This window comes from Ornithorhynchus anatinus, chromosome 12 (genome assembly GCF_004115215.2).
Source record: "Ornithorhynchus anatinus isolate Pmale09 chromosome 12, mOrnAna1.pri.v4, whole genome shotgun sequence".
In the NCBI taxonomy this organism is placed as follows: domain Eukaryota; kingdom Metazoa; phylum Chordata; class Mammalia; order Monotremata; family Ornithorhynchidae; genus Ornithorhynchus; species Ornithorhynchus anatinus.
In genome coordinates this window covers 51,137,157-51,159,731 of record NC_041739.1, presented here as the reverse complement: position 1 = coordinate 51,159,731, position 22,575 = coordinate 51,137,157, and the positions used below count along the sequence as shown (strand labels likewise).

General features: G+C 43.6%; 1 protein-coding gene and 1 non-coding gene across 3 annotated transcripts in view; one reads left to right on the top strand and one right to left on the bottom strand.

Moving 5' to 3' along the window:
* The window catches only part of UNC5C (unc-5 netrin receptor C), a 245,796-nt gene that overhangs the window by 102,792 nt on the left and 120,429 nt on the right, over positions 1-22,575 (bottom strand). The window lies entirely within an intron of this gene.
* On the top strand, positions 16,811-16,948 carry LOC114815725. Its single transcript, XR_003763528.1, has one exon. It is a non-coding gene; the product is annotated as a small nucleolar RNA SNORA7 (small nucleolar RNA).

Below are 22,575 nucleotides of genomic sequence, written 5' to 3'. Positions count from 1 at the left end.
TTGACAAATGCAATAATGATTCTTGTTGTTTCATACACAAATTTCATGAAATCACTCACATTGGGTTATTACTACTTCTCTCCCTAAAAATTCTGCAGTTGCTTTCTTTTTAGTGTTACGAGGAAAAAAACAACTTGTTCAAAGGAAGGGGAGCTTGGAAAGAGCTGTTCAGTTGCTTTCTAGAACTTGATATGCTTCTGGAATTAGTATTTTATTTTACAGTGTTAAACAGTTTTGCAATCATTTGAATTAGCAGATAGCCAGAGCCATAAGACTGAAAGAGATCACAAGAATCCCTTATATTTTACTGTCCCAAGCCCTTTTTTTTTTTAAAGTGGTATTTGTTAAGTGCTTACTATGTCCCAGGAACTATACTAAATGCTGAGGCAGGCACAAGCTAATCAGGTTGGACACAGTCTCTGTCCCACTTGGGGCTCACAGTCTAGTCTTCATTTTTCAGATGAGGTAACTGAGGCACAGAGAAGTGAAGTGACTTGACCATGGTCTTACAGCAGACAAGTGGCAGAGCCAAGATTAGAACCTAGGTCCTTCTGCCTCCCAGGCCTGTGCTCTATCCACTAGGCCATGATGCTTCTCATCTAATTCAGCATTTCATTTACAATAAGCCAATACTGCACTGCTGGCTCATCCACCTCTCAGTCCCTGGGGAAAAATTATATTACCTCTACACCTATCTGAAGCCAGAGTAAACTGAGACTCATTAAGAGAATAAGCAAAGGGCAATTAGAAAACCAGTAGCCAAACTGGATTTTAATGGTGCATTTCACACCAGACCTGTCCTTGGTCCAAATTGTTGTGGGTGTACCCTAACTTTCTAAATAGATTCCTTCAGAAGAGTACCTCAAACTTGAATAAGCCGAGTATTCTGGACTGGGTTTTGATTACTCCATGATCACTCCACTAGACCACCTTTGTGGACACTTCTGGAACTCAGGAAGTGTTTCAAAGGTCCAGAATCTGCCACTGGGGAAGGGGGACTGTCTTCTATTCCCCCCCAAAACAGCAACCAAACTGAACCAGACATTTTCATCATTGGTTTGGCACCGAGCCTAACTTTCCCAACTTCCCACCTTCCCACATCTGGAAGCCCGGGTCAGTGGATATTTAAACCTTAAGACAAGTTGAGGAGAAGGAGGGGTTTGTTTTGGTGAGTACTTGACTAATTGCTGTTTTCTTCTGTTTCCCTTGTTTTGTTCACTTTTCCTAGGCAATTTTGATTCGTCAGTTGATTCCTCTCAATCTAGCCACATTATACCACCCATTGTGGGTGACTTGACACAATTATACGTTTTGAAATCCTAGCACAGCAGGGCTGAGAAGCTAAGGCCCAGCACTAGCAATGATTACATAGAGAAAATGATAAAACCCCTTTGTAGTGCAAGAGAAAATGCAATCAAAATGCCCGATCCCTTTCTCAGTGAGAAGCCATCGAAGGTCAGAAGAAACTGTACCATTATTCTCAAGCTTCCATCCCCACATAATATTATCTGATTATTGGCCAGGGAGAGCAGGCTAGGGAAAACACACAGAGAGGGGTCAGGGGTCGCTGGTTGACCCTTGAGAGAAGATGGCCCCTTACTCAGCTGGGCCCCTTGCTGGAAGAGACACAAAGGCCACCTCAGAATTAATAATGGTATTTGTTAGGCACTTACCATGGGCCAGAAATTAGGTAGATATGACATAAGCAGATTGGACACAGTCTCTATTTGGCACTGGTTCTAAACCTGACTTTGACCCTTAACTTCTTTGTGACCTTGGGCAGACCACTTCACTTCTCTATGCCTCAGTTTCCTTGCAAAATGGGGATGAGATATAATAATAATGATGATATTTGCTAAGCACTTACTATGTGCCAAGCACTGTTCTTAGCACTGGGGTAGATGCAAGGTAATCACATCATCCTGCGTGGGGCTCACAGTCTTAATCCCCCTTTTACAGATAAGGTAACTGAGGCACAGAGAAATTAAGTGACTTGCCCAAGGTCACACATCTGACAAGTGGTGGACCGGGAATAGATCTGACTCCCAAGCCCATGCTCTTTCCACTAAACCCTGCTGCTTCTAATAATAATGGTATTTAGTAAGCGCTTACTATGTGCTAGTCTCTGTACTAAGCATTAGGGTGGATACAAGCAAATCCAGTTGGACAGTGTCTCTGCCCCGCAAGGGACTCACAGTCTTAATCCCCATTTTCCAGATGAGGCAACTGAGCCAGAATTTAAACCTGTGACCTTCTGACTCCTGGGCCAGTGCTGTATCCACTATGCTAGTGTCTGTCCTTCACTCCATAGGCCAAAAGCTCCATGTGGGATAGGAACTGTGCCTCATCTGATCATCTTCTTTCTACCCCACTGGTTGGCGGGCAGTCAATCATACTTACTGAGCATTTACTGTATTAAGCACTTGGGAGAGAACAATATAACAGTGAACAGACACATTCCCTGCCCACATAAGAAGTGCATAATAAATCCCATTGTTCTTATCATTAGGTGGGCAGCTAATCCTCAATGGACCCTGGGGTGGGAGTTGAGAGGAGAGGTGGTAGCATCAGAAGCAGAAACTGAGCCCCAAAGAAGAACCCTGATAGTCCTGTCCCATCCACCCACCCTTTCTCTCTCCTCTCCTCCCCATCTGTCTCCTCTCCTACCACAACCCAGCCCACACGCTTCGCTCCTCCAACACTAACCTTCTCATTGTACCTTGATCTCGTCTATCTCACCGCCGACCTCTTGCCCACGCCCTGCCTCTGGCACAGAACACCCTCTCTCCTCATATCTGACAGACAATGACTCTCCCCTCCTTCCAAGCCTTATTGAAGGCCCATCTCCTCCAAAGACCTTCCCTAAGGCCCCTCTTTCCTCTTCTCCCACTCCCTTCTGCACCTCCCTGACTTGCTCTCTTTATTCATCTCCCCTTCCAGCCCCATAGCACTTATGTATCTATCTATAATTTATCTTATTGTGGGCAGGGACTGTGTCTGTTCATTGTGGTATTGTACTCTTCCAAGTGCTTAGTACCCTGCTCTATACATAATAAGTGCTCAATAAACACGATTGACTGACTAATCTTTCCTTTTTCTCCCCTCCCTCTCTACCTCTTTTCATCCTTTTTCCTCCCTCTTCCCTTTTCCTTTTCCCCATCCTCTCCAAGGCCATCAACCCTCACCTTTCCATCCCACACTGGCCCCTTGACTTCCCAGCCCCAGGGATCGAAAACAAATCTGGCCCACGTGATGGACATTGGCCAATGAAGGAACTCATCACATCTGGCTTGCTTTTTGACAAGGTTTGGCTCAAGTCACACATTATTGGATGACATTTCATTGCACTTCCAGACTTAACAACCAGTCCACTTAATGGGGCTTGTTAATAGTAATTGTGGTATCTGCTAAGTTCTTACTTGGCGCCAAACTGGGGTAAGTACAAGACAACCAGATTGGACACAGCCCCTGGCCCACATGGGGCTCACAGTCTAATTCGGAGAGGGTTCGGATATGTTTGGATTTTGAATCCCTATTTTACAGATGAGGAAATTAAGGCACATAGAAGCTAAGTGACTTGCCCAGGGTCACAGAGAAGGCAAGAGGCAGTGCCGGAATTAGGACCCAGGTCCTCTGACTCCCAGGCCCGTGCTCTTCCCATTAGATAACCTTCCTTCCCAGATGGCATCTGTCCAATTACTTTAAAATCTACTACGCAAATATTCATTATTTCCAGTGGTCAACAAGGTTCAAAAGACTTACTCAGTTCTTGTGCTTCCTCATATAAATGTTTTTCTTTAAAAAAAATTGCTATTCCCCCATCCTCTCTCTCCATGGCTTGTCTTAAGATGTTTTCAAGTGGTCAGATTTTCTTAAACTCTTGTTAGACAGTGGGGCAATCTTTAAATCATTCAGGCAAAAAGTAACATATGTAGCTAGTATTAAGCAGGGGATCCCAAATGTCTTTCAGTTGGATACAAATCAATAGACTGCATAGTGAGTTGGCGTCAAGATCAATAGTGGACGCATGGAGGGTTTGACTACAGTTTTAGACCAAAAACACAAAATTAGAAACTGGCATACTCTTTGAGGATTCAATACATAGTCTGCTGTGAATTTTAAGAAATGCAAATGCTCAGGATGGAAAACTCAGTTGGCAGGGAGATGTGGGAGATGTGTGGTGGTTTGTCAAAGGTTTTGGAATAGAGATTCACTGGTCATTCCTAAAAATAATAATAATTATGACAATAGTATTTACTAAGCATTTACTATATGATAAGCAATGGGGTAGATGTGAGGTAAGCAAGTTGGACATAGACCCTGTCCCACATGGGGCCTTCAGTCCAAATGGGAGGGAGAACAAGTATTGAATCCACATTTTACAGATGAAGAAATTGAAGCATAGCAAAGTTAAGTGACTTGGCCAAGGTCACACAGCAGGCAAGCAGCTGCGCTGGAATTAGAACCCAGGTCCGCTGACTCCCAGGCCCTTGGTCTTTTCACTAGGTCACGCTGCTTCCCAGGTTTCTTCTAGAAAGTTGATTTCCCATTCTTAAATCCTAATAACCCTTTACTCAAGGCTGAGGAAGAGATAAACATGAAATGTATTACTGCAAAGTAGGCCTATGTGTCTTTATGGAATTGACTAATCTGTACGAATTGAGGATGGATCATGATTCCTTTACTAAAGTTACTAAGTTCAAATTGTGGAATGTGTTTAAGTGAAGCTTTGGATGGAATTGCAAAATTTAGTCAATTAGACTGTGAGTTATTTGAGGGAAGGGATCATGTCTCTCAACTCTACCTTCCCAAGCACTTAGTCTAGTGACTACACACAATAAGTGCTCAATACAAGCTATTGCTGGATTGACTGACTCTGGGCACTACTGCAAAAGAGGTCAAATCTGAAGAATGTCAGGTCCAAAAGAAATAGCAGGAAAACCCAGAGACAGGAGGGAAATTTTCTGAGCCTAAATTGACATCTTCATGCTTAAAGACAATGCCTAGTCTCCCTCCTACTTGGACTGTGAGCCCCATGTGGGACAGGGACTATGTCCAACCGGATTAACCTGCATCTAACCCAGCATGTAGAACAGCGCTTGACACATGGAAAGCATTTAACAAATACAGTGATGATGATGATGATAACGATAATAATAAAAACAACAAAAAAGAGTCAAATGGTTCCTCTTAGTGGCCATATTTCATATGGCTAACTCTCTCACCCAAAGGAAGAAGGATAAAAGGCATCTTCTAAAACTGAGTGAGCAGCATCGCCTAGTTGAAAGGGTGCAGGAAACCTGGGTTCTAATACTGACTGCCCCTTGTTTGCTGGGTAACCTTAGACAAGTCACTTAACTTTTCTCTGCCTCAATTCCCTCATCTGTAAAATGTGGATTCAATACCTGTTCTCCCTCCCACTTAGATCTTGAGCCCCATAAAGGATACAGGGATTGTGTCCAATCTGATTATCTTCTATCTCCCCCAGATCTTTACTACAGTGCTTGGCAAGTAATAAGCTTTTAACAAATATCACAATTATTTTTATTATTGCTAATATTGGTCAGAGGATCCTGTGAGTCAAAAACTGAAAGCATACAATCAGGTAATTCCATTTTCCCACAAGGAGCTTTGACTGAATATTGTCTTTGTCTGGATGTTGCCTTTATCTGACAAAAATCACTACACAAGCAGACATTCTGCAACCCCACAGAGGACTTTGTGTGTCCTGTGAGATACTTCATTGAGAGACAAAAGTTAATTGGACACAAATAAACAGGAGTTGGCATGAGAAAGTGAGTGTACATTGATTTTCTCTTCACTTTTTATTTATTAAAATGCTGTGGAGGAAACAGATGAATGTTCTCTGGTCAATATTTATTACCTATTTCCTACCTTTAACTGGGGAGCTTTAAAATTGGATCGACAGGCTGTCTTTTCTCGGGAAAACTTCCACACAGTTGCAGTACTCTACTAAAATGCAATTTGGTAACACCTCACTGAAAATGCTCTTCTATAGATCAAATGTACTACCACAGTTAGAGGTGGTGTGGCATAGTAGAAAGAGGGTGGGACGAGCAGTCAGGAGACCTGGATTCTAGTCCAAACTCTGCCATTTCCTGACCACGTGACCTTGGGCAAGTCACTTAACCACTCCGTGCAGCAGTTCCTTCATTTGTAAAATTGGGCTAACATAGCCATTATCTCTCCCTCTTTGACTGTGAGCCCCATGTGGCAAATAGACTGTGTCCAACCTACCCCAGCACTTAATACAGTGCTAGACTTATCAAATGCCACCGTTATTATGACCAGCATTTCTGGCTATAACATCTAATTTTCCAACAAAATCTGAAGGGGGTGAAGTGGCTCTCAGACATCTGCCTATCATCCCTGCATCCCAAGGGGAGGCTTGGAAAGAAGAGATGTTTTGGTCACCCACTAGACCAAAAACTCATTGAGGGCAGCGAGCATGCGTACCCACTCTATTTCACTGTACTCTTCCAAGTGCTTATTACACATCTCAGCACACAGTAAATGCTCAAAAGTTATCACTAGTTGATTGATCAAGACTAATAGGCTTAAAATAGACTGTGATGGCATCAATCAATCATATTCACTGAATGCTTACTGTATGTACTCAATACACGCCATGGATTGGTAACACATATGCAGCACCAAATTTGTTCAGTGAGGAATTAGTGCATTTTAGATTCACATCCCATTCCGTTTTCTTCTCAGTAATGAGGATCTGAATGTCTACTGCTTACTGTGCTTACACATTTTTTAATGGCATCCACTAAGCACTTTTCTATGTGCCAGGCACTGTACTAAACCCTGGGGTAGATACAAGCTAATCAGGTTGGCCACAATCCATGTCCCACATGGAGTTCACAGTCTTAATCCCCATTTTACAGATGAGGTAACTGAGGCCCAGAGAAGTTAAGTAATTTGCCCTAAGTCACCCAGCAGCCAAGTGGAGGAGGCTGGATTAGAACCCAAGTCCTCTGACTCCAAGGCCCATGCTCTTTCCACTAGGTCACACTCCTCTGCACCACATGAAGTTGTGTACACACAATATCAAGTTGTGTGTGTGCGTACTTAGAGTAGGTCCAGCTATTAACTGTCTGGGCTCTGAAACCCCAGCCATTGCTTGGACAGCTAAATTGTTTTCCTATCAGTAAACCCGTCACTGCAATACTTACTCCTCTTTCTCCCCAGAGCACGTAACCATCCCAACACCCAATCGCTTTCAACCCTAGCCACCGATGCCTGTTGTTTACTGCTAATTTCTTTGAGCGATCTAAGAGAGATTACTAGTGACTGGTTCCATTAAGAAACCACTGACCCTTCCCTTCTGGAGCATTCAGTGATGAAATTCACTAAATGTATCCATTTTTTATGTTTTGAATGTCAAGGTGTGACAGTCACACCGAAGGATACGGTTTATTTACTCCCAAATTAAACATTTTACAGACTACATTACCTGAAGTGAATTACTTAATACATTTAGATGAACAGCTGCTTTCTGAGTGTTTGGCATCCATGTTTTTGAGGCCCACCCTGGGCTAACATCCAACAGATCTGCCAACATCACAGTCTCCGTGAGACCTCAGAGGCTTCCCAGAAAAAAGGAAGCTGGCCTCACGTCACAAACCGTCCTCTGTACTTTTCACGGTAATTTTTTTCTATCTACAGCATGGAGCACCTCCACGGCCAATTTCCAACAATAATTACACGTCCCCCGTAGCTTTCCTGAAATTATTCTCAAAGGGTTTTCTAAAGGATCAGATGAGTTCCTGTGTGTTCCTTTAATCTTTTCCAAAAGAAAACAGAGATGATCTAGCCAAAACAGAGAGTTTAACACCATACGGGTTTGTCAAAGAAAGGAATGTAAGGTGTTTTTATTCAAATCCCAGTCAGTGGATTAAGGAGAACTCCATGCAGCATTGTTTACCTCAAAATCGCTCCTCTCTCCACTAGGATCGCTCAGTTCTTTCATAGTGCACGTCTGCACGAAGTGTTTTGGAGACCACACCCTGAGGGAATAAGGGAAGGTCCTTCCGACAACGTGTGTCGATTCAGAGAGAACGCAGTGTGTAGCAGAAGAAACATTTGTGGGTGAGTTATTGGTCAAGGCCCATGTTTGATAGCGGGGGTTTTCCTTAGCGTGAGAAACATAATCCCAGAATTTTAGGAGAACAGAGTATTCAATGTTCCTTGTCTGCATTCCCAATTTCTGGATTTCTTGCTTTAACTACTGGCCCACAATCTCTTTTCTTCCATTTCCCAAATAGCATTTAGGCTTACTTTCAGTTTGCCTCCAAGAATAATGATGAAAAGAAATTGTGGTGTGGGTTAAGTGCTTACTATTTGCCAAACACTGTTCTAAACACTGGGGTAGATTAGATACGAGATAATGAGGTCCCACAAGAGGTTCACAGTCTAAGGGGTAGGGAGAGCAGGGATTGAATCCCCATTCTGCAGATGAGGGAAATGAAGCACAGAGAAATGAAGTGACCTGCCTCAGGTCAAACAGCAGGTACATGGAAAGGCCAGAATTAGAACCCAGGTCCTCTGACTCCCAGTCTTGTGTTCTTTCCCTTCAGCCACAGGGCTCTACTTGTCCAAGAGGCTCCATCGATTCTGGCACCCCTGACTCATTTCCAAGGGTGGAAAATATGTCGAGCGACACCATATCTGGCCAGTTGACACAGTTAACCTGTGGGAGTTTGTATTTTGCATTTGTTAGCCAGGAGAGCTATGAACTAGAGAGAGACCTAATTTTAACTCTAAACTTTAACTGATTTGTTCCATAAGTTGGGGGGCTGGGGAGGGGGGCCTGCTCCAAAGCTGCTGGGGGTCTGACTGATTTGTTCCTCATTGCCTACAGACAGCTAATCTCACCTTCACATAATCTGTTTCACTGATTAAGTCTCTGGTCGGTACCTCTAATTCCATAAGTGCATGCCCTTCGTGAGTAATGCGTTTTAATGATTTGTCTAAATGCGTTCCCTTCCGGCCAGCCAGAAAAGACTTCCCCTTGGATTTCCTTATCTGCCTCCAAAAGACTCTGGGGGAGAGATGGGGAGATAGGGTGGTGGCCAAAATCTGGGCTGGCAGATGGCAAATATGCTATGAGGTTGGGGTCCTTGTTGAGGGGTTGATCATTAGCATTTATCTAGTGCCTGCTAAGAGCAGAATGGATGAAGGACGAAGCACTTGGGAGAAAACAAAAGAGCTCTAAAACAGGATCCCTGCCCTCAAAGAACTTTCAGTCAAGGGGTGGGGGAGAGGAGAGAAGAGATTAGCTCTAGGAATTTGCTCTTCTTAAGGCAAAACAGCATCCACCATTTTATCTTTACAGATGCAGGGAGAGAGAGAGAGGGGACAGAGAGAGAGTGTGTGTAAGCACCTCACTGTAGGAACAAACCCTACTGAATGGCCACTATCTCTCTCACACGCACACATACATATCCTCTGACCTGGGGTATCCCCTGAGATGTTGCCTCTTGAATGAATGCTGGGATGGATACAAGAGCAGTCCTCTTTTCTCTTGCTGCTTTTGTCTGGATCTGTCCTTGAAACCTCCTGTCAAGCAAGCAGTCTGGGATATTTTCTATAGAAACAGGGCTTACTGAGGAGCTCCCTGAGTAGTTTATGCCTTTGAAATCTGACACCACCTTCCAGCTCGAGGATCAAAAGTGAAATTGGCCTTTGCCCTGGAGCGGCCGGAAAACCAAAGATGAGTTAGGCCTGGAATACGGGGAGGGAAGGGGAGCACATATGTAAGCCCACACCAGCTGGAAACACAAGTAGGGCTGGAAGTTGGAAAACCTGGGTTCTAATCTCAGCTCTGCCACTTGCATGCTGTGGGACCTTGGGCCAGTAGCTTAACTCCTCTGTGCCTCTGTTTCCTCATTTGTAAAATGGAGATTGTGGACCCCATGTAGGAAAGGGACTACATCTGACTTGAGTTTCTTATATCTATTCCAACACTCAGCACAATGCTTGGTACATAAGGAAGTACTTAAAAAATACCATGGGTAGTATTAGTAATGATAACAGAAGCCAAAATGGGAAGGAAAAAGAGGGGGGAGTTTAAAGAGAGTAGGGGGTAGGGTGGGAGAGACCCAGGAGCAGAAAGAGAGGGTTGCCTGCTCTCAAGAGAATTCAGGGCACAATTCTAGGCAAATTTAGTAAAAATAGGCTATTCAACTTTGATTAAAGAACCAGTCCCCCGTTTATAACCTTATCCAAATGAGAAAATTAATTCTGATGTCCATCTAGACTTAAGATGCAGTTTGTCTGGAATCACCTATATGGAAAATCTGAACTTGAATTCTCCCAATAGGGATTGGAATTCACAGGCCTAAGGGCAAATTTAATAAATCAGGGCTGAGAACAGTAGTTCAGCAAGACAGAATTTCATCTCAATGTTTGGTTAGATGCTGTAGCACTGAGACGATAACAATGATCAGCCATTGTTCATGGTGAATGAGGCCGTCAGGTGAGCATCTTTTCAGCCCCAGACAGAGTTGTTAATCGCTTCTTCCAGCCCCCTAATCTGGTTTTGAGCTAATGCAATCCCAGCAAAAGACAACACTATGTTGGTGGCTAAAACAATGGCCCTGTCTCTCAACTACTGGGTTTCCCCACTACCCAAAATCTGAGGGCAGTATATTTCCCAAGATTACATCATATAATTTTGCAACAAATATTTTAATTTTTTATGGTAAGCACTATTTGTCAGGCACTGAACTAAATTCTGAGGTAGACGCAAGTTAATCTGGTTCGGCACAGTCCCTGTCCCACACGGGGCTCAGTCTTAATCTCCATTTTACAGATTAGGTAACTGAGCCACAGAGAAGTGAAGTGACTTGCCCAGGGTCACACAGCAGACAAATGGCAGAGCTGGGGATTAGAACCCAGGTCCTTCGGACTCCCACGCTCTACCTTCTAGGCCAAGTTACTTCCCTATAAGCAGGTCCGTGAAATAGAGCGTACATAACTAACTCTGTGGGAACCGCATCCTTGAATAGTTTATGGAGGAAATGTTTTGGGAAGTTCCTTTCATTTCAGTCAGTGCCCGGAAAAAATAACTGGCTTGTCACTGACTTCATGTTTTATTTCCATGCTCTTCAAGGAACCACAATATTAGATCATATATTACAAATCTCTTGCTGTCAGTCCGAGCCTGATCAAAAAGATGATTATCGTTTTCAGGACATACATGACTACTTGGGCTGTGACGGTAAGCTTTGAGCCTACACTGATTATATAGTCAAAAGTAGACTATCCAAGAGGGAAAACAGATCAAGGAATGGATTACTCAGTAAGAAACTACAAACTAAGAAACTCTCTCCTCTGGGGGCCCTACGGACCTGAGTTCATTTAAGTCTTAATGAACTTTACATTTCAAATCATATCTAGTGGGGCGATAGGGTTACACAGCTAAATCCATAAGCATTGATTTTTGTCTTAGTCACAGATGCACACTGAGCAGCACTGGCAAATCTCCTAAGAAGATCAGGTTATGAGAAGCGGAAAATAGCAGGCAGTATTTAGGTAGGCTAAGATGACAGTATCTAGCGAAAAAGCTAGAGATCCATATCGTTTGAAAATACGAATGTCTATGCAAATGCGGAAAGCTTTGGGATGGGGGAATAGGTGTAACAGACTTCACAGGCCAGAAAGCTACCTGTTTGAGTCTTATAGCCCTGACTGGAAATCCTCGGCTTTGTCAGGCTGTGAGGATAACCACCCCAATTTTCCTATGAAACAAGTCAACGAGAACACTCGGCCCATCTCCATCCTCGGTCCACAGCTAACTTCATCTTGAATGATAATAATAATGATAGTAATTGTCGTATTTGCTAAGTACTTACTACATGAGGTACTGTACTAAGCACTGGGGTAGATACAAGCTAATCAAGTTGGAAACAGTCCATGTCCCATGTGGGGCTCCAAGTCTTAATCCCCATTTTACAGATGAGGGAATTGAGACCCAAAGAAGCAAATTGACTTGCCCAAGGTCACACAGCAGACATGTGGAGGAGCTGGATTATAACTCGGTTCTTTCTGATGTCCAGGCCCAGGCTCTGTCCACAAGGCTATGCTGTTTTCCCAGCTATTTCGACAATTCCAGCATATCATGTTCTGGCTTTCCGAAGTATTTATGGAATATCCTTTTGGAGTCCTGGAAAGCTTGTCTTGCACTCCAAGAGAGCAGTGCGGCTGATATGGCCTATTATTTCACTGGAAGCTTCATTTTTTCCAATTCTTAGAGAACCTCCGACCTGGTATCCATGAATTAGGAGAAGCAGGGTTAGTTCATGGGGAGATAAGTGCTCAGCGGAGAAGTGAACAAGGCCACATTCTTCTTGGTGCTGAGAAATCTTTAGAAAGATTGACACTTGGGAGCCAGAGGAGAAAAGATGCAATCATTTCCTACTGCTTTTCCTACTGCTCACTTGAAATATCCACAGCATCTTTAGTGGATTTGGATTGCGGCTAGAAATGGATGCTGTGTTTTGCCCCGTTAGGACAGAAAATGACACGTGTTCAGCTAGTTACTCCATCATTGTGAGGAGATGCCTCAGTAGTAACAATTACAATAATAGAATTTATTAAGTGTTTACTATGCGCTAGGCACCTCACTAAGCTGTAGGGAAGATATAAGATAGATCGGATGCAGAGCCTGTCCCACATAGAGCTCACAGAGAGAACAGGTATTGAATTCCCATTTTACATATGGGAAAAGTGAGTTTCATTCTCTTCTGTAAATATTGGATAGTACTGTGGCCTATTGAAAAGAGCCTGGGCCTGCGAGTCAGAAGACCTAGTTCTAATCCTGGCTTGAGCCACATACCTGCTGAATGATCTCGGAAAAGTCACTTGGTTTTCTGTGCTTCAATTTCCTCATCTATAAAATGGGGATAACACACCTGTTCCCCTCCTAATTAGATTGTAATCCCCATGTGGGGCAGGAACTGTGATAATTTTGTATCAACTCCAATGCCTGGCACTTACCAATTGCTTAACAAATACAAATATTATTACTGCTTTGCTATTATGTCCGACAATATAAGGGAGTGATAAATTACCTCTTTTTTTTTCCTCATATACGTCTGTCTGGTAACATCTTGGAATGAAACCATATTATTTATTTGAAACTCATGAAATTATCATCTCTAATTTCTATGATTAAGCCTTTAGCTTCAGATCATGTGTTTAGCTAATAGCATAGGGCCTAGTTGGATTCAGTTAACCTCATTAAAGAAAAGATTTCTCTCTTGGGAGCCACGTGACAAATGAAACATAAAAGTTTGTATTTTTCTTCCAAAATGATCATCACAGTTGACTGTAATCAGATCTGCACAGGAGAGGATGACCAATTAATCTTCATTTTGCCATCCAAGAGAAGATGCAGCAGTTTTTCTAAGAACCTCAAATTATTTCAGTCTAATTCCTGACAGTTTCTTATTCATGGATTTAATCTGGATTGAACCCCCCTCCCTGGCCCCCACCTCGACCTTATTGTGTTGTTGGGCTAAATGTTTGCCGTCCTGTTGCTATTTTCTTTCTCTCTCTCTTTTTATAATATTTGTTAAGCGCTTACCATGTGCCAAGCACTGTATCAAGCACTGGGTTTAGATACAAGGTAATCAGGTTGGACACAGTCCCTGTCCCACATGGGACTCACAGTCTTAATCCCCATTTTACAGATGAGGTAACAGAGGCATGGAGAAGTGAAGGGAGTTGCCCAAGGTCAGGCAGCAGACAAGTGGTGGAGCTGGACTAAGAACTCAGGTCTTTCTGACTCTACTAGACCACGCTGCTTCTCTCCGTGCTAAAGGTTTACAGTGACACACATTAGTGGATGAGATGGGTTAGTAGTAACTTTGGTCTAGAATTCTCCAAACATTGTCATCTAAACTGCCTGCCCCCTCTTCTTCCCCTTTGATATTCAAAATGGACCCGAAAGACCTAATCCCGACTCCCCCAGTTGGTATAGGGGTTTCTTTAACATGCATCAATGTGTGTCTGTAAATGTAATCGATCCACCAATCAGTGGTATCTATTGAGTGTTTACTGTGTTCAGAGCAGTATAACAAATGCTTGTGAGAGTTCAACAGGCATTTACTATGGGCCAAGAACTGTATTAAGTACTGGGGTAGATGCAAGCTAATCATGTTGGACACAGTCCACATCACACGTGTGATTCACAGCTTTAATCCCTATTTTCCAGATGAGGCAACAGAGGCACAGAGAAGTTAATTGACTTGCTCAAGGTTACACAGTAGACAAGTGGCGGAGCCAGGATCAGAACCCAGGTCCTTCTGATTCCCAGGCCCGTGCTTCATCCACAAGGCCATGCTGCTTCTCATGGTATTAGTATTTCTACTAAGTTCTACTACTACTCATAGAAGAAATAGTATTTACTAAGTGCTTACTGTGTGCAGAGCACCGTAGCAAGCATGAGGGAAAATTACACAGTGTGTAGACGTGATCTTTTCCCACAAGGCGATGAGGGTCTTGCAGTTGAGGGAAAGATGGAGCTGAGATCAGTAGGGTCCTTTTCCTTTCTTTAAATGTGTACACAAACTACTCTATTTTTTCCAGCTGTTTCCAGCAGGCTTCCTTCACAAGTCTACCATGCTGCTATTCTGCATTTATTCGTCAACCTCTGGGAGTCCAGAACAGCCCAGCTCTTCATCATCATGTTGATTAACCTCTGAACTTTGGGAAAATAATACAGCAAGTAAAGTCCAGACCTCTTGGTCTCTTCATGGGCTGAGTTTGCCACCCTTTGGTGAGGTGACGTCCCTGGCCCTCTACTACTGGACTCTACCTCCCGGCCAGCATTTCATCGCAGCTTGACTAAATATTCAACCAAGAGTGAGCTGTTCCCCCAGAGTGCCTTGTTCCTGATGGGTTGGCTGTCAAACGCTCCATTGTCCAAATTACGCTGCTCCTGTGGATTTCCTGCTATGAAACAATTCACTGCAGCTAAGGGCCATCTGTCTTGTGAGCCCCATTCCACATAGTGTCCAGGGATCAAAAGTGGATTAAATACCTGAAGATGCCTTCCATGCTGTTGGCCTGCCAACATCTCCTAACCCCAAGCTGTTGGCAGACTGTGGTAATATCCGCATCATAATGAGGCAAACTGTGGTATCTGTTAACCATTTACTATGAGCCAAGCACTCTACTAAGGGCTGGGGTAGACATGAGATCATCACATCCCTCATGGGGCTCGCAGTCTATGTAGGATGGAGAACAGATATTGTGGATCTCCATTTTGAATATAAGGGAATTGAGGCACAGAGAGTTTAGGTGACTCGCCCAAGGTCACCCAGCAGGTAAGTGGATGAGTCAGAATTAGAACTCAGGGCCTCTGAACCCCTGGCCTGTGCTCTTTCCACTAGGCCACACTGCATATGAGCTATAGAGTAGGCTAGTACCTTATAACCATTCTGGCTTGAGCACTATGCCACATCACAAATAAGAATAAGAATAACAACAATAATTACGGTATTTATTAAGTGCTTACAGTGTGCCAGGCACTGTTCTAAGCGTTGGGGTGGATACAAGCAAATCAGGGTGTACACAATACCCATCCTACATTGAGTTCACAATCTCAATCCCCATTTTACAAATGATATAACTGAAGTTTGGAGAAGTGAAGTGACTTGCATAAGGTCACACAGACAAGTTGCAGAGCCAGGATTAGAACCCATGACCTTCTGACCCCCAGGCTCCTGCTCTATCCACTACGCCATGTTGCTTCTCTAATTAGAGAATTAGAGATTGAAGAGTAGCTTGGCCTAGTAGAAAGAGCACAGAACTGTAGACTGTAAGCTCACTGTGCGAAGGGAATTTATCTGTTAACTTTTTTTTGATATTTTTAAGCACTTATTATGTGCCAGGCACTCTACTAAGTATAGCGCAGATACACCCTAATCAGGTTGGACACAGTCAGTGTCCCTTAAGGGGCACACAGTCTTAATCTCCATTTTACAGATGAGGTAACTGGAATATAGAGAACTTAAGTGACTTGCCCAAGGTTACTCAGCAGACAAGTTGTGGAGGCAGATTTAGAACCCTGGTCCTTCTGACTCTCTGTTGTGTTGTAGTCCCCTGAATGTCAAGGGACCCAGGTTCTAATATCAGAGCAGCCACTTGCCTGCTGTGTGACTTTGGAAAAGTGACTTAACTTCCCTGTGCCTTTAGGATTTTACCTTGGGGCAAGCACTTTACTAAGAGCTGGGGTAGAAATAAGATAATCAGATCCCAAACAATCCTTATCCGACACAGATCTCACAATCTAAGAATGAGAGTGGACAGGTTTTTAATCCTCATTTTACACGAGGGAACTGAGGCACCGAGAATTTAAGGGACTTTCCCAAGATCCTATACAGGCAAGTGGCACTAGAACCCAGGTTTCTCGACTCCCAGGCTGATGTTCTTTCCATTAGGCCACACCACCCCGCAGCAGGTCAGCCAGGACATTCTAGCTGTCATTACTCAGCTCCCACTGAGTCCCAGAAAACCATTTCCAGTTTTACACGTTTACAGCTTTCTATTAAACAAGCTGGGCAAATCTTTTTACCTCTGAGGTCAGGCCTCCTACCTTTCTTTCCTCAGCCATAACCCACTTAAACTCTAGATAGCCCTGGGGAATGGCTTTGCCGGAAAGATGCACTAGAAACTAAATGGAATTGCACCGATTTCTTCCTGTCCTTCTCAGAACATTTTCATTTCAACTCACCTGCACTTCATAATTTATTTAGGGGGTTATAAAAGTGAGCTCCTCTCAGGGTCGCACCTGGAGAGTTTCCAGTATTCTACCAGTTTGGGCTACGGGAGGGAGAGTCAAGCAGAGGCCTGTCCATTCCATTCCTATCTTGGCCAGTGGCTAGCGAGTAGAAGGCAATCTGCTACAAGTCAAAACTCACCCATGCTGGGCAGCAGCGGCACAGGAGAGTCGAGGGCAGAAATTCAAGTTTACTGTGTGGAAGGAGGCATTGATTGATTACCAGCTTGAGTCTTGGAACTCCCTGGACCTTCTGGGTCAGTGGATGTAACTCCTCTGTGCTGAAAACTCTGAGGTTCTGAACCCCAAAATCATAGGAATGTTAAGCACCATCCATAAATTCTGTTGGAGACGGATAGTTCTACATTTGTTCTAACAGAAATATAATTCATATCCAGCGAGTAAACACGTTTGCTTTAACATTGAAAACTACCCAGTGTAGATGATCTATTTTTATGTAAACACCATAAACATTCACCACGGTGCATTAATAATAATAATACAGAAAGGAAGGCTGAGAATGAGGAGTCCAAGCAACGTGAAGGATTATGTAAATTCAAAAACAACCACCGATAACCATAATAGGACAGCAAAAAATAGAGTAATTTACCAACTTGGTGCTACATAAATGGAGTAAAAGCATTCCATAACCTTGATCTTTGCAGTAATTTTCAAAGCATAAAACCCATTCCTTGATTAAAAGTCTTATCTGTTATTCATGGTCGCAATTTAGTGGAGCCGTTCATAAGCCTTCGATAAAAACAGACTTGTGAAAGCCTCCTCTCCTATACCAACAAAGTCTCCATGAAGCAAGCAGTTAAGCAAATCTTTGTAAGTGAAAGCAAGAGAGGTAATGTGGCCTAGGGGATAGAGCACAGACCTGTGAGTCAGAAACACCTGGGTTCCAATCCTGGCTCCACCACTTGTCTCTCTGTGAGTCACTTCACTTCTCTGTGCCTTGATTATGTCATCCGTAAAATGGGGATTAAAATTGGGAGCTCTCTGTGGGACACGGACTGTGTCCAACTTGATTATCTCGTACCTTTCCTAATGTTTAGTACGATGCCTGCAGGTTTTTTTTTTAATGGCATCTATTAAGTTCTTATTCTGTGCCAAGCCCTGTCCTAAGACCTGGTGTAGATACAAAATAAGCTTATCAGACACAGATAAGCTCAGATCAGATCATTTTTGACACTGAAAAGAGCTAAAACTTCCATTATCACTCAACGGGAGGCATGGGGGAGAAGGGCAGTTTATATCCAATCTATCAATCAATCAGTTATACTGACTGCTTACTGTGTTGTAGCACTGTACTAAACACTTGGGAAAATACAATAAAATGGAGTTGGTAGACGCATTCCATACCCACAACAAACCCCTTCAAAATTCTCTGCTGTGGCTACAGGAAATTATGTGTGCGGTGTCAGAAGTCTCAGCTAATTGAATGAGCTTCCGTGGATTATCCTGTTTTGGAATCCTGAGCTACTTTCTTACCTCATCTGCTCTCTTTTTAAAAATAGTATTTGTTAAGCATTTACTATGTTCCAGGCACTGTACTAAGCGCTGGGGTAGATACAAGATAATCAGGTTGGATATTATTCCTGTCCCACAAAGGGCTAACAGACTTAATCCCCATTTTACAGATGAGGTAACCGAGACAAGAGAAGTTAATAATAATGTTGGTATTTGTTAAACATTGACTACATACAGAGCACTGCTCTAAGCGCTGGAATAGATACAGGGTAACCAGGTTGTCCCATGTGAGGCTCACAGTCTTCATCCCTATTTTTCAGATGAGGGAACTGAGGCCCAGAGAAGTGAAGTGACTTGCCCACAGTCACACAGCTGACAAGGGGCAGAGTCGGGATTCGAAACCCTGACCTCTGACTCCCAAGCCCGGACTCTTTCCACTGAGCCATGCTGAGTGACTTGCCCAAGTGCACACAGCAGACGAGTGGCGGAATGAGATTAGAACTTGGATCCTCGTGCTTTCCACTAGGCCCGTGCTTTCCACTAGGCCATACTGCTTCTCAACTAATACGTACAGTCTTTGTATCTGGTGAGATCTTGATTTGGACAATAGCCAAACTGGGAGGACAAAACATTTTCCAAGGAATCCCTACCCTGAGATAACCAGTTGATGCCTTTGTTTATAATCTTGGTTGGTTCATTTCCTTCTATGGTGAGGGAACAGAAGGCAGGCACTTAGCAAGGCTTTTATTTTGAGTCAATCAGTGGTGTTTACTACATGCTTACTGTGTGCAGAGCACTGTACTAAGTGCTTGGAAGAGTACGATACAAGACAGTTGGTAGACACGTTCCCTGCTCACAAGGAGCAGAGAGTCTAGATGTGGGGGACAGATATTAAAATAAATTATGGATATGTACATAAGTGCTGAGGGTGGGGCGAATATCAGGTGCCCTGCTTCCTGCCCTCTGGATTAGGGCAGGAGAGGAGCCCTAAACTAAAGGAACCCTGGGAGAAACTGAAGGTGCTTCTCATAGAGGTAGACTGTAGCATCAGGGAACTACGTCCCTGTATTTTCAGGGAATCAAGTCAAATTGAAAAAAAATACATCTCTGTAAAAAGGGGTGTGCTAGCCAAAGAAGCAACATCTATCTGCTCTTTACAGAAACTTACTGGTTAAGAACTAGAATATATTATATAGGATTTCTAGTATCAGTGGTATTTAGTGAGCCCCTACCAAGCGGTAAGCACTGTACTAAGCACGTGGGAGAGTACCAGAGTAGAAAGACATATGCTTTCTCCTCTAAAGGACTTTCTAATTTAATGGGGAAGACTGAAAAATTATACACAAAGAGTGAGAGCAGGAGGAAGAATAAAGATACAGCAAGAAGACAAACATATCAAGGTGCAATCACCGAATGACTAAAATGTCCAAATGCATTTATCTTTGCTTTAAATCCCAAAACATTTATTTTGCTTCCCCCCCCCCCACCATAACTAGGTGCATCAAACTCTCCAGAAGTTTCTGTAAGGCATGGACAAAGATGGGATTTTTCCTATTATAGAGTTAACACCTCTTCGATCCCTCTGTGTCTTTCTCACCTGTGTGTGTGTCTGTGAAGACTATCAAAATGAACCAGAAGCATTCTTGAAGAAAGACAGCAGGTTATTTGAGTTCAACCCAGGTTAAAATAAGAATTTAACCACCTGGCAGTGGATGAAGCAACACCCCTTTCTTGGGCCCCATGTTGACGGGCACAGTGGATGGCAAGACACGTCAAATGAGAGGAAGACTGGGAAGGGAAATGGGGCTCTGACTCTCAGTCCCATGATTGGTGGGTGAAAACAGGTACTAGCTATTGCAATTTCAGAAGTGAGCCGGGAAATGTTTCAGTTTTCCCAGGATACCAAGAGTCTCAAATAGCCCTGGCCCTTTGTAAAATAAATACCAAGGTTCCTAATGATACAGGCAGACTGAGCTGGTGAATCATTATGAAGTCTCCATTCCCCCTCCCTGACTAATAGATCTCAGCCCTCCCCATTTTCAAAGACCTCCTTAAAACCCCACTCCTCCAAGAGGCCTTCCCAATTCAGTTCCTCAAACACAAGCTTATATCCACCAAAGGCAGCCTGCACATATGGTTATTTATTCTGATTCCTCCATTCTACGTCTTTCACCCCTCTCATTACTACTGCTCAACCTACTACCATTAGGAAGCAGCATGGAGTAGTGGATAGAGCATGGGCCTGGGAGTCAGAAGGTCATGGGTTCTAATCCCTGCTCTGCCACTTGTCTGCTGTGTGACCTTAGGCAAGTCACTTCTCTGTGCCTCAGTTACCTCATCTGTAAAATGGAGACTGAGATTGTGAGCCCCACGTGGGACAGGGACCTTGTCCAACTCGATTTGCTTGTATCCACCCCAGAGCTTAGTACAGTGCCTGGCACATAGTAAGCATTTATCAAATACCATAATGATTAGCATTATTATTATGGCTTCTCCTCTCCCTCCTGTTACTACTGCTTGGCTTCTGATTCATTTGCACACACTCCAGGGGTGAAGCAAGAAGAGGTTTTAGCTCAGTGATAGAGGACAATTCCATCTTTACTCTTACCCATAATGCCTCTATGGGGAGAAATCTACAGAACTCTACCTTTAAAAAAATGTTTAAAGAATAACCTGCATTGAAGTCATATAGCGTTTTCACTCAGGAGGAGGAAAGATATTCCAGTCTTGTCCCCTTAGTGGATGCTAAAATGTGCTCAATTTGATTATCTTATCTCTACCCCAGTGCTTGGCCCATAGAAGCACTTAATACCACAGTAATAATAATAATTATTAATAAAGCTTTCTTCTTCATGTGTTTTACTCAGCATTTTATTCTCTCTTCCCCTTGGCCCGCCGTATTTGCTTATTAGTGTGTCCCAGTCTAACATCAGCTTCTGGGGAGCAGAGATCATGTCCGTTAATGTGGTTATTATAGATTTGCCTAAAGAGAGATAATGCAAATCTAAGCGTCTACCTCAAAGCACTGAGAGGGTAAGGCCCCACAAGTATCTGTCTCTTTATGCTGCATAGTTTAACGATTCTTCTCCACAATTTATCTGAAGAGGAATAATTGGATAATCACAGTCTCCTCCAACCCGATCTTAACAGCCAAACTTTAGGGGATTGAGATAATTATTTGGGTAATTGCGATTAAAACCAAAGCGAAAATCCCAAACGTTTTCGCCTCTGCTCCCCATTCAAAGGCCTCGGAGACCTGTTTCTTCCCCGTGAATTATGTGGAGAACCGCTCCTCCTCTCCCTCCCTGACCTCCCTTTGGGCAGGGACTTGGAGGCCATTGGAGAAGGACGAAAGGAATCCGAGGAAAACGGTTAAGTTCTGATTTTTCCACACCTACTGGGTCTAACTCCCCAAGGGATACTCTTACTGGCTGGGGGGATTTATGGTGCATTAGTTAGTGGGAGCAGCTAAAAGGAAAAGCCCCCCAAGAGCCCCTTAATAGGATAGATTTGTCTCCTCCCATGCCCTCTGGGGAATTCCTTGGGAGCAAAGCACATTATTAGCCTTCCCTAAGTGCCCCTTAAACTGGAAACAAAAGAAGGAAATGGAACCAGAAGGCCTCCTTCTCCACTGGGAGTCCCCAGGCTGTGCTTTAAATCAGATTTATTTGACTCAGGCTGGGAGGTGAGTCACGGCATGGGGAAGGCTGCTGAATGGGAGCGAGAATCTCTGTATGGAGGGAAAGGTGTGGGAGTGAAGGACGTGAAGTTCACTGGCAGGTTAGGCACAACTGTCAGGGACGTCTCTGCCTAGCCCAGAGAAGCAGTATGGTCTATGGATAGGACACGGGCCTGGGAGTAAGCAGGACCTGGGTTTTAATCACAACTTCACCACTTGTCTGCTGTGTGACTGTGGGCAGTCACTTCATTTCTCTGGGCCACAGTTTCCCTCATCTAGAAAATGGGGATTAAGACTGAGCCCCACATGGGACAGGGACTGTGTCTAACCCGATTTGCTTGTATCCACCCCAGCGCTTTGCACAGTGCCTGGCACAAAGTAAGTGCTTAACAAATACTAAAATTATTATCATTATTCAATCATCCCCAAGAGCGATGGAGAGGCGATAGCTGACAGGACCCTTGAGTTGGAACTACCAACTGTGGCCTAGTTGGCTTCAGCCGACTCCTGTGTTACTTTAGTTTGTCCGAGGTCCAGCCCATAATGATAGTGTTATTTACTAAGTGCATACTATGTGGCAAGTACTGTACTAAACACTGGGGTTGAT